General features: G+C 38.9%; 1 pseudogene; it reads right to left on the bottom strand.

Annotated features, from left to right (window-relative positions):
* Nucleotides 1–1,876: 1,876 nt before the first annotated feature.
* LOC140514764 (protein Noxp20 pseudogene) lies at nt 1,877–8,353 on the bottom strand (annotated as a pseudogene).
* Between the last annotated feature and the right edge of the window lie 1,673 nt (nt 8,354–10,026).

Raw genomic sequence — 10,026 nt, 5'->3', positions numbered from 1 at the left:
TCAAGAAGTTGAGAGAACCCAAGTACTGCTGAGTTTTTATAAATTTAATTTATTTGAAGAGCTAAATGTGCAGATGCTAACTGGGCACCATGGAAGAGGAGAGAGGTCCAGATTAAGGGTTTGGAGGCAGGGGGAATCCTGAGTAGGATGTTCTACAGGCACTGCACCTTCACCCTCCACTGGGTACAGTTTTTGTGCTATGTCCACTAGCAAAGTAAATCTAAAATTCCCAAAACCGGGGGGTCATCCCTGCCCTCCTTATGCCCTTCCTTACCTCTAGATGCAAGAGGTGAGTGGGACCTTCTAAATTTAATCGCAGATATGTAGTTGCTGGGACCAGAGGAAAGGTTAGGAGGAAGGGCCATAGGCAGAAATTTAGAAGTCTTAAAGGGAGCTGGGGAGGCCCCAGATCCTGAGCATAAGCCTTGGGGCAACAACAACTGATTGGAGAACTTTCTTCCGGGTACTGTGGCAGAGAGAATACTTGTTACTCTCTTTGTCCCTCCCTGCTGGCTGAAAGTCATACTTTGGGCCTTTCTTTCTAAAACACTTTTGCTAAGACGCATTTGATTAAAAAAAAATAAAGAAAAGGGTAAGATAAAAATCTACTCTCCTTGCCTTTTGGGCTTCTTGATTTGATGGGTTAATGTCTTTCAAACTATTCATAAAACATTGGAATGGTAAGAAAAATGTTGATGTTGATTCAATTCATGTTTATTATGCACCTTTTTTTTTTTTCGAGTGCTGTGCTAAGTGCTGGGGATAAAAAGCAAAATAAGACATCGTCCCCACCCTCAAGGAGCGTGGAGTCTGGTAAAGCTATGTTGTCAGGCACTCGTAAAATCAATTCCGATGTATTCAGCTAAGTAATTGAATAGCGAAAAATCTCTTCTTTCATAAAAAAAATCATTTAACAGCACTAGACTGATATGTTATATGTCAATTAGAAATACATATGTGTGTATATGTTTAATATATGGATATATACATACATACACACACACACACACACATATATATATATATATATATATATATGAAAACGAGAAAGCAAGTATTAAAAATAATTCTCTATATTCCTTACCCTTTAAAACTTTTTGTAGGAATGCTGCTAATTTTTTTCAGGTTTAGGTATAAATTGTACTAAAAAAAATTGAAAGTTCTTTGCTTTATTATGGATCTGATTACATCTCTTAATGTAACCATTAGGCACGGTATGAATTATGATAGAATTTTAGAGCTGGATGAAAACTTGAGAGTTCATCTAGTCTAAGGAGTCTTAGACCAGAGTCTGTGAATTTAAAAAAATATATTTTGATACCTGTGCTTCAATATAATTGGTTTCCAATGTATTTTACTTTATACATTTGAAAACATTCTGAGAATGGATTCATAAGCTTCACCAGACTGCTAGCAGGGTCCATGACACAAAAGAGGTTAAGAACCTCTGATCTAGTCTAATAACCTTATTTCACAAATGAGAAACCTGAGACTCAGAAATTAATTGACTCACCCAAGGTCCCTTTTATATCAGTACATTGAATGCTTTTCTAATATGTCATGTTGCCTTACTATATAAGATGAAAATTTTATAAGATATGTGCTTTCCTTGTCCCTAGTCAAAGACAATTTATTATAAAAATTATGTTAAAATTTTAAAAATTAATGCTTGAACAGTAGAGAATTTGAAATTATCTGGATTCAGGATTTAAAGAATTCAAGATGCTGGGATTTCCTGACACAATATGATTTACTAATTAAAGGACATATTTGAATGAATATGGAATGGAATAGAAATATATTCAAGCCAACACAAAATAGTGTTCAGTATAGTGTTCAATAGCATTCAAAATAGAATATACTTACTGTTTCAATTTAAATTAATATGAAGAAAATAATTACTATTTCAGAAAAAAAAAGCTGCTCTACCAACCATATACATTCAGAGAAATGTCTTTATTTATTTTCAATACTCTCTGTGCAAAACTGCTGTAGTGTCCTCCAATGGGTCTTCTGGAGCCAGTTTTCTTTTAAGATATCCCCTTAACCACAAACACTACCATGAAATGACCATGACTTCCTTTTATGTGATGATGGATCCTGGCAGTTGTCACTGCTCCTCTTTCAAACACCGGTTTGGATATGTGAAATCTGCAGAACAGGAAGCAACAGCTGGAAAGCACCTGGGATGCATGTAGTACCCTCTAACAAAAGACTATTGATCATTGGGCTAAGGACTTTGGTCTTTTGGTTGCTCCCAACAGTGGTTAAAAAACAAGAAAACTTCTTACATAAGGACGTCACTTCATTACATATTATATTGGCTAATTTTGTTAGAACTTTAGCATGGTCCTGGGCTGGTTTTTCCACTTCTTGCCTGTGAAGAATTAGTCTTGCTACCTTTTGTAGTTGTTAAATACAGCATGCATTTGCTTCAGCAAAAGACTTCCAATCAAATTAACATGTACACTTCCTGTAGTGTCTTAGTTTTCTTTCCTTCTGCTTTACTTTCATCTTCAGGGACTTTAGGATTCTTTTCTTCATCATCTACTGACTGTTCTACCACATCAACTGAACTTCTTCCACCCATTCATGAGCCTTGACTTAATGAGTTTGTCAGGAGTCGCTGCAACATGTAACTCAAAGTTCCCTTGGCATGCTAACAAATTCTTCCTTTTTCATCTTTCTCTTCTTGGGTCCCTTCATTCTCTGGTTCCTTTAGTATAAAGATGTCTTTAATAGAAATTAGGTCATTTTAAAAGATTTTCGGTTTCTCTCCATCAAGTGATCTCCATCAAGATCCAGGGTTGGTATTTGGCAAGGCATGGTTGATGACAGAAAAAGGAAACAAGTTACTTGAAAGTAAAGGATGATGGAGAATTGAGCTAGTTCACCGAGAGGTCAGAATTAGGAAGGAGAGTATTGCCATAGCAGAGGTGATAGGCTGGCAAAGTACTGAGGGGAGGAGGGATTACAGGTTATACTGAAGAATACTGTTAAGGTGAACAGGCATAGGAAAAGATGGGATGATGAATGCTTATGATTGGATAAAAGAATCTCAGATTTCTTGATCACAGAAGTGGAACATTTCTGGATGATGGCAAGATCAAGTCTGTGACCATCTCTTTGTGTGCAGCTGAGGTAAAATAGAGAACTGAATCATAAGACTTGAGTAGACTGAGGAACCAGGAATTTAGGGAGCATCAACAAGTATGTCAAAATCTCTTGATAGGAGGGCAAGAATTGGGGTATAGAGGGATACTGTAAACCAGATAGCAAGCTCATTGAAAAAGAGGTAACAATGCCTTAGGGTTCAGTATATAAGGGCTATTAGGCTCTGGATTGGTGACAAATTTAGAGTAAAGTTCAAAGAAGGAGAGGCTGCTGAGTGAAGGCAGTAGTGACAAAGGGGAACAAGCAGATTTCTGACTCCCTCACCAGGACCAATGAATTGGAGGTATAAGAGAAAGTCCCTGAACAGATGACCAAGGAGTCAGGGGTCATCTGGAAAGAGCCAGGTCTTAGTATGTGTCAGAAGGTGGAAGGAGCAAGAGAGGATGAGGCTAAAAATGATGAGTGGGTTGTTTATTATGGAATAAGAGACATTGTACAGAGTGCTGGGTCTGGAGTTAGGAAGACTTATCTTCCTGAGTTCAAATCTCACCTAAGCTATTTACTAGCTGTGTGTCCCTGGGCAAGTCACTTAACCCTGTTTGGCTCTGTTTTCTCATCTGTAAAATGAGCTGGAGAAGGAAATGGCAAACCACTCCAGCATCTTTGCTATGAAAACCCCAAATGGACTCATGAAGAGATGTATATGACTGGGGGGGAAAAGACGAACATAAATATCTAGGAAATCCCAAGTTCAACTTAGAGAAGGCAGTATCCTAGCTAGGTAGTTTCTTTGGACAGTTGACTTCTATTGCTGCTCTCAAAACCAAGCCTTGTACTAGCGAGAGAAAGAATAAGAGCCAGTGAAAACATGGCAGCTGAGCTGGAGGGCTCAACTAAGCTTATTCAGTTGGCCATTCCACCATAGCAGCTCACCTTCACCAGCAGCACCTGACCTAGCTTTCAAGCAGTTCCTGGTGGATCGAGTCAGGAAGAGCTGGACTATGAGTCAGGGGTCAGTCTGTAAAGAGGACTGGTTTAACTGTAGGGGTTGGCAGAGCTTTCTGTGGATGTATTCTTGCCTCTGGGCTCTGTGATTGAAAGGAAGGGTGAACATAGTACCCACCATATGCACTGGCTTTCTCTTGTCATGTACTGGGCTCCTAGCAGTTGCATTGGGAAAATCTTAGAAACTCTGCCAAAGGGTGCTCTATGACTGAAAATGAGAGTAGATACATAATATACTGGTGGATGAGTAATCAGATTAAATTTATCCACCACCAAAGTAAGGGTATTCCAAGCCAAATTCTAATTTAAATTGTTAAAGTACCTGAAATACTCCATTACACTCCCCTTCCCCTGCTAAAATGAGTGATTTGTTAGTGTGTTGGTTTAAAAAAAAGGGGGGAGATGGCTTTAGTTTTTTTGAGGGACTGAGACTCATAAGGATCACTTTTGGCCATGACCTCTGAATATATCCCCTAATATTTCTGCTTTTTGGGGTAAATTTTAATTGCCTATGCTTATTCTCCCCCAGTTATTCACTGCCAACATCCCACATCTCTGTACCTGTGATGTCAAAGACTGGAAGTTAATCAGCTATGCCTGATAGAGAATCATCCCCCTAATTACTGATAAACCTGATGACGCCTTGCTTACCTTACTGAGCACGTTGCCCTGATGTAGAAAACACAAAGACCAGGACCATCCTATGTATATCAATTAGGAGAAATGCTTGAACGTTTGAAGAGTTAAATGTGGCAGGCCCAAAATCAGTCCCTCCAGTAGACCATCAGTGACCCATTTTCCTCTTCTGCTTTGTTCTAAACACCATTGCACTGGAGATTCCAGTGACCTCCCTGTTTGCATCGTTCCCATCTTACCTTTGTCCTCATCTTGCCAGCCATATGAGGTATCATTTAAACCACTGGACTTTTCCTTGTATGGATGAGATCATATGAGGAGAGCTTATGAGAACATAAGATGTCTACTACTTTGTCAGATAAGAGGTCTGACCCTTTTTTGTGAAAACCTCTGAGGTAAGACCTCAAACTTTTGGAAAAGACTTGGGAAAGTTAGCATATTCACTTCTAAGGAAGGATATAAAAAATCTTGAACTCCTAGAGAAACCCTTTCATATCATCCACATCATTCCATGAAGTAGAGAGTAGCTCCAGTAGGCATGACTCCACAAAGGCCATTTTAATCTAACCAGCAGAGAATCTCAGGGGTTGTAGATCCATAAACAAGTTGCACTGAGCCCAAACCTCTGAGAGATTCTCCATTCAGTCAGTGAAAAAGTCTTAGTGACACAGTGCCATCTGGGGCCTGGGCTTCTGCCTCTAAGCACTGCCTAAACTAGGAATTTGTAGCTCAGGGCCTGAAGTGAGCTTTGTAACTAACTTGACTAGGTTTTTAGAGATCTGAGAACAATGGTTGTCCTATTGCCGGAATCTCTGAAGCTCCCTAAATTGGTAATCTGGTAACATGTCATACCAGCAATCTGTCATAGTCTGTCCTGGGCAAAGCAACTTGTGTTTAAATTGGAGTGGAAGATTTAATTCTGGCCTGTGGTTAGGGAAACAAAGTTTGAGTTAGGAGAGCAGGTGTAATCCAAAAGTCATGCTGTGTTCATTCTTGGAGTTCCTACCCTTTTCCAGGGCACCAAGATCTGAAGGGCTAAGACAGGTGGGAAAACCAGAAGCAGATCACAGAATCTGCCAGAGATTAGCAAGCCAAAATACAGGGAATGCTGGGGGGCCGATACTTTGTCCCCCAAATTAAAGCTGCCCAAGAGCATGTCTTCTTAATGTAGGAGTTTGTGTGCCTCATACCTGACTAGCAAAGGTGACTTGTGTGATCCTGGACCAGGCCCCTCTCACTTTCTCTTAATTCTGCTTCTCCTACTGAACTCCTCTTACCCATACCCTTGGTTCTCTGGTGACCTGAGGGGGTCAGGGAGACTCTGTCTCTGTCTCAATCTCTCTCTCTCTCCTCCCATCTCTTCTTTACTTTTTCTTTCATTCTTTCTTGCATATGAAACTCAACTCTATTACAGTTTTTTTAAAGCCCATATTAAAATTAACAATAAAGCACAAATTAAATTTATCACCATTTTAACAAAACTGCTGGCTTGTCTGTGTTCCCTTTTGGATTTCCTTCTATTGACTTTGTGTATTTTTTAAAGATTCATTTGCTCTTTTCTATTTTTTTTTTTGTATCACTATCACTGTCCACTGACCTCCTTAACAAGTCCCTCTCAAATAGAAGTCATTCCTTGTAAAAATATTTATAGTCAAGAAAATCAAAGTCAAACATTGTCTGAAAATATATTTTTTATTTTGCATCTCTAATCTATCACCTTTCTGAGAAGTGGGAAGCATGCTTCTTCATGTCTTCAGAAGTTGATTAGTCATTGCATTGGTGAGAATTCTTAAGTCTTTCATTTTTGAAAAAAGATATTATTGTAGGCATTATAGAAATTGTTCTTATGATCCCACTCATTCATCAGTCTTCCCAGCTTTCTCTGAAGGCATCATTTTCATCATTTCATTATAACATTCCATTACATGGGATATTGCTGACCTCCACTGATAGGGAGCTCCTTAATCTGGAGAGTTCCATGTGTACCAATGAAAGCATGGATCCAACCCCCATCCCTGTCCCCACCTTGATAGACCATAATTTGTTCCATCATTCTCCAATTGGGAGTCATCCTGTTGTTCCCCAATTCTTGGTTATAACCAAATTGCTGCTATGAGTATTTTTGTATGTACAGGTCCTTTGTGTGATCTCTTTTGGGTACACAATGGTAGTAGGATTGCTGGGTCCAAGGGTATGTACAGTTATGACTTTTTTAAAAATACCGTTACCAATGGCTTTCCAGAATGGTTGAACCACTTCACAATTCCACCAAGAGTGAGTATATTCATATGTCTGCCCTCCCACATACAGTCGATCCCCAAATTACCATTTTTCTTTTTTAGGGTTATCTTTTTCTAACTGATGGGTGTGTGGTTGAACTTCAGAGCTGTTTTAACTTATATTTTTCTTAGTTTTAGTGATAGTCATCTGAAAATTTAATATGCCAACTGTATTTCATTGATGAAAATATTGAACAGCACAGGAGCAAGGAAAAATTTCTGGGGCTTCTACTACGGACTTCCCTCCAAGTGAACAAGGATTATAAAAACAAAACAAAACATTGTTCCTAATTATTTAATCAATTTTGGAGTCTACCTAATCAAAAGATCATTCAACTCACATCTCACAATTCACAAGGATATAATGAGACACTTTCTCAAATACTTTGCTGAAACTGAGGCACACTGTGTAAATAGCTTCCCTCTGAATTGCCATCTTGGCAATTCCTGTCAGAAAACAAAAATAGGTTAGTTTGGCATCATCTGTTCTTGAATGTACACAGTGCATTTCTGCTTCCACGGCTTTGTATAAGTCTTTCCTTATGTCTGGAACACCCTTCCCTTCTTTCTTCTCCTAGTGAATTCCTACCCATCCTTTAAATCCCAACTTTAAATCCACAAATGAGCATATTATTCTCAGAGATCCTTCCATTAGGAATATAGATTTTACAGTTGGAAGAGCCTTTGATGGCTGTCTTCTAGCCCAACCCTCTCATTTTACAGATGAGGAAACTGAGGCCCAGAAAGGGTAACTGACTTGTCCAGAGTCACACACTAGTCTAAGACAAGGTTCAAGTTCAACCTAAGACAGGTCTTCCTGTCTCCATGCTCCCTGATTTCTCCTTGGACCTCACATAAAACTTTACCTTATGTATTTATCATGTAAAATTATGTATACTATTTGTGATTCTTTGTATCTTGGAATCAGGGATTCAGAGCTTCAAGGGACCCTAAAGAAAATATGGTCCCACTGTAACCCTCAAATTCCCAGACTCTGGTTTTGGTCCCCCCAAATCAGAACCTGTTGTCTGGTTGACTGGCAGGTCATAAGAGCTAACAGCTTAAATCTGAAAATGTGAAATATGCATGAAATTGTGATACAACTCCCATCAGATTTTTATGTAAACCCTGCTGAAGTAAATCAGTGTTCTAAAATATTTTAATGCTTATTGACATCTTTTGTTTCTGTGCCACTTTCATTTCCAAATCACTTTCATTTCCTTTCCTACCTAAGGAATCATTTCTTGTAACCCAATAAGAAGAAAAAAAAGTAGCATAGAAAAATCTATTAATCACCGAAGCCCGATGGTAAACGCCATGTTCCACCTCCTTCCACATGTGGAAAGGGTGGAGGCATATTTTCTTATCCATTCTTTAGGGTCAAGCTTGGTCATTAAAATTACACAACAGTTGGGATTTTTTTTAGTTGTTCCTTCCCTTTATGCTGTAGTTATTGTGTATACTGTTTTCCTAAGTAGTTTGGCAGGACTGGGGGCTGAGAAGACCTGAGTTCAAATCTGACCTCAGACCCTTACTAGCTGTGTGACCCTGGGCAAGTCACTTAACCTGCTTGCCTCAGTTTCCTCAACTATAGAATGGGGAAAAGAATAGCACCTACCTCCTTGGGTTGTTTTGAAGATCACAAGAAATAATAATTGTAAAGCACTTAGCACAGTGCCTGGCACATAGTAAGTGATACATAAATGTCAGCCATTAGTAAAGGTATTTTACAAATTTATCTCATTTGATCCTCATGACAACCCTTCAAGGTAGGTGCTCTTATGGAATCATTTTACAGATGTACACTGTGTGCATTCAAAAACAGATGATGCCAAACTGAGGCAGAGGTGAAGTGACTTGCCCAGGACCACATGGCTAGTAAGTGTCGAGGGCTGCATTCTTCTGGCCTCAGGTCTTTCTGATGGTAGGAGCTGCTTTATCCACTGTTTACCGAACTACCCAGCTAGCTCATAGTAGGGGATTAATGCATGTTTTTTTCTTTCCTGGTTCTACCTACATCACCCTGCATCAGTTCATGTAAGTTTTCCCATGTTTCCCTGAATCCTTCATATGGTATGGACATTTTATTCAATAAGTCAACCTTTTGCAGGACCTGATTACAATGGCTATGCTTTTGTTTGACTACACTCTCATTTGAACAAATGCAGGTTAATGTTCCTTTATTTACAAGCACTGTTTTTCTATCAATGTACTCTGATCACCCTCTAAAAGAAACAAACATTATATAAGACTTGAGAGACGTAACTCACATTACAAGTCAGAGACTACTAAAAATTTTTCTCAGCAGGCAGAGTTTAAAGGGAACTAAATTAAAAGGACTCTGATAGTACTTCTAGTTATCTAACCTCAGAGAAGCAACAGATCTTAGTTTTTAGAAGGAATAAGCAGCTCAAACAGATAGATAGCTACCAGACGGTGGGATGTGGTGATTTCCTGTCTCACTGTGTCCTGTTTCTTGTCCTCCAACTGATGGAGGACTTTATGCTTGTTTACCTTCAGCGTGGTAGGTGATACTTGTCCTAGTTATGGCTCTGTAGTAGCTCTGTAGTTATCCTACATGAATCAACCAAGGATAAACATTTATCAAGCATTCTTATTAGTGTTAAACATGATGAATACAAAAGAAGGCAAGAGGGAGTCCCTGTCCTCATGGAGCTTATGACCTAATGGGGGAAAAACATGCACACAAATATATACACATAAGGTATATACAAATATACACCAAAAAAGGATAAATAGGAAATAATTAATGGAGAGAAAGCACTAGAATTATTAGAATTAGGAGAGGTTGGGAAAGGTTTCCTGTGGAAGATAGGATCTTAATCGAGACTTCAAAGAAGTCAGGGAAGTCAGTAGGTAAATTTGAGGAGGGAGAACATTCCAGGCATGGGGGGAAACATACAGAGAAAATGCTAGAGATGAGAGATGAAGTATTTTCTTCATGGAACAGCAAAAAAGGTTACTGTCACTA

The sequence above is a fragment of the Notamacropus eugenii genome, chromosome 7, assembly GCF_028372415.1.
Source record: "Notamacropus eugenii isolate mMacEug1 chromosome 7, mMacEug1.pri_v2, whole genome shotgun sequence".
NCBI lineage: Eukaryota > Metazoa > Chordata > Mammalia > Diprotodontia > Macropodidae > Notamacropus > Notamacropus eugenii.
This window is presented reverse-complemented; position numbering and strand designations above follow the sequence as displayed.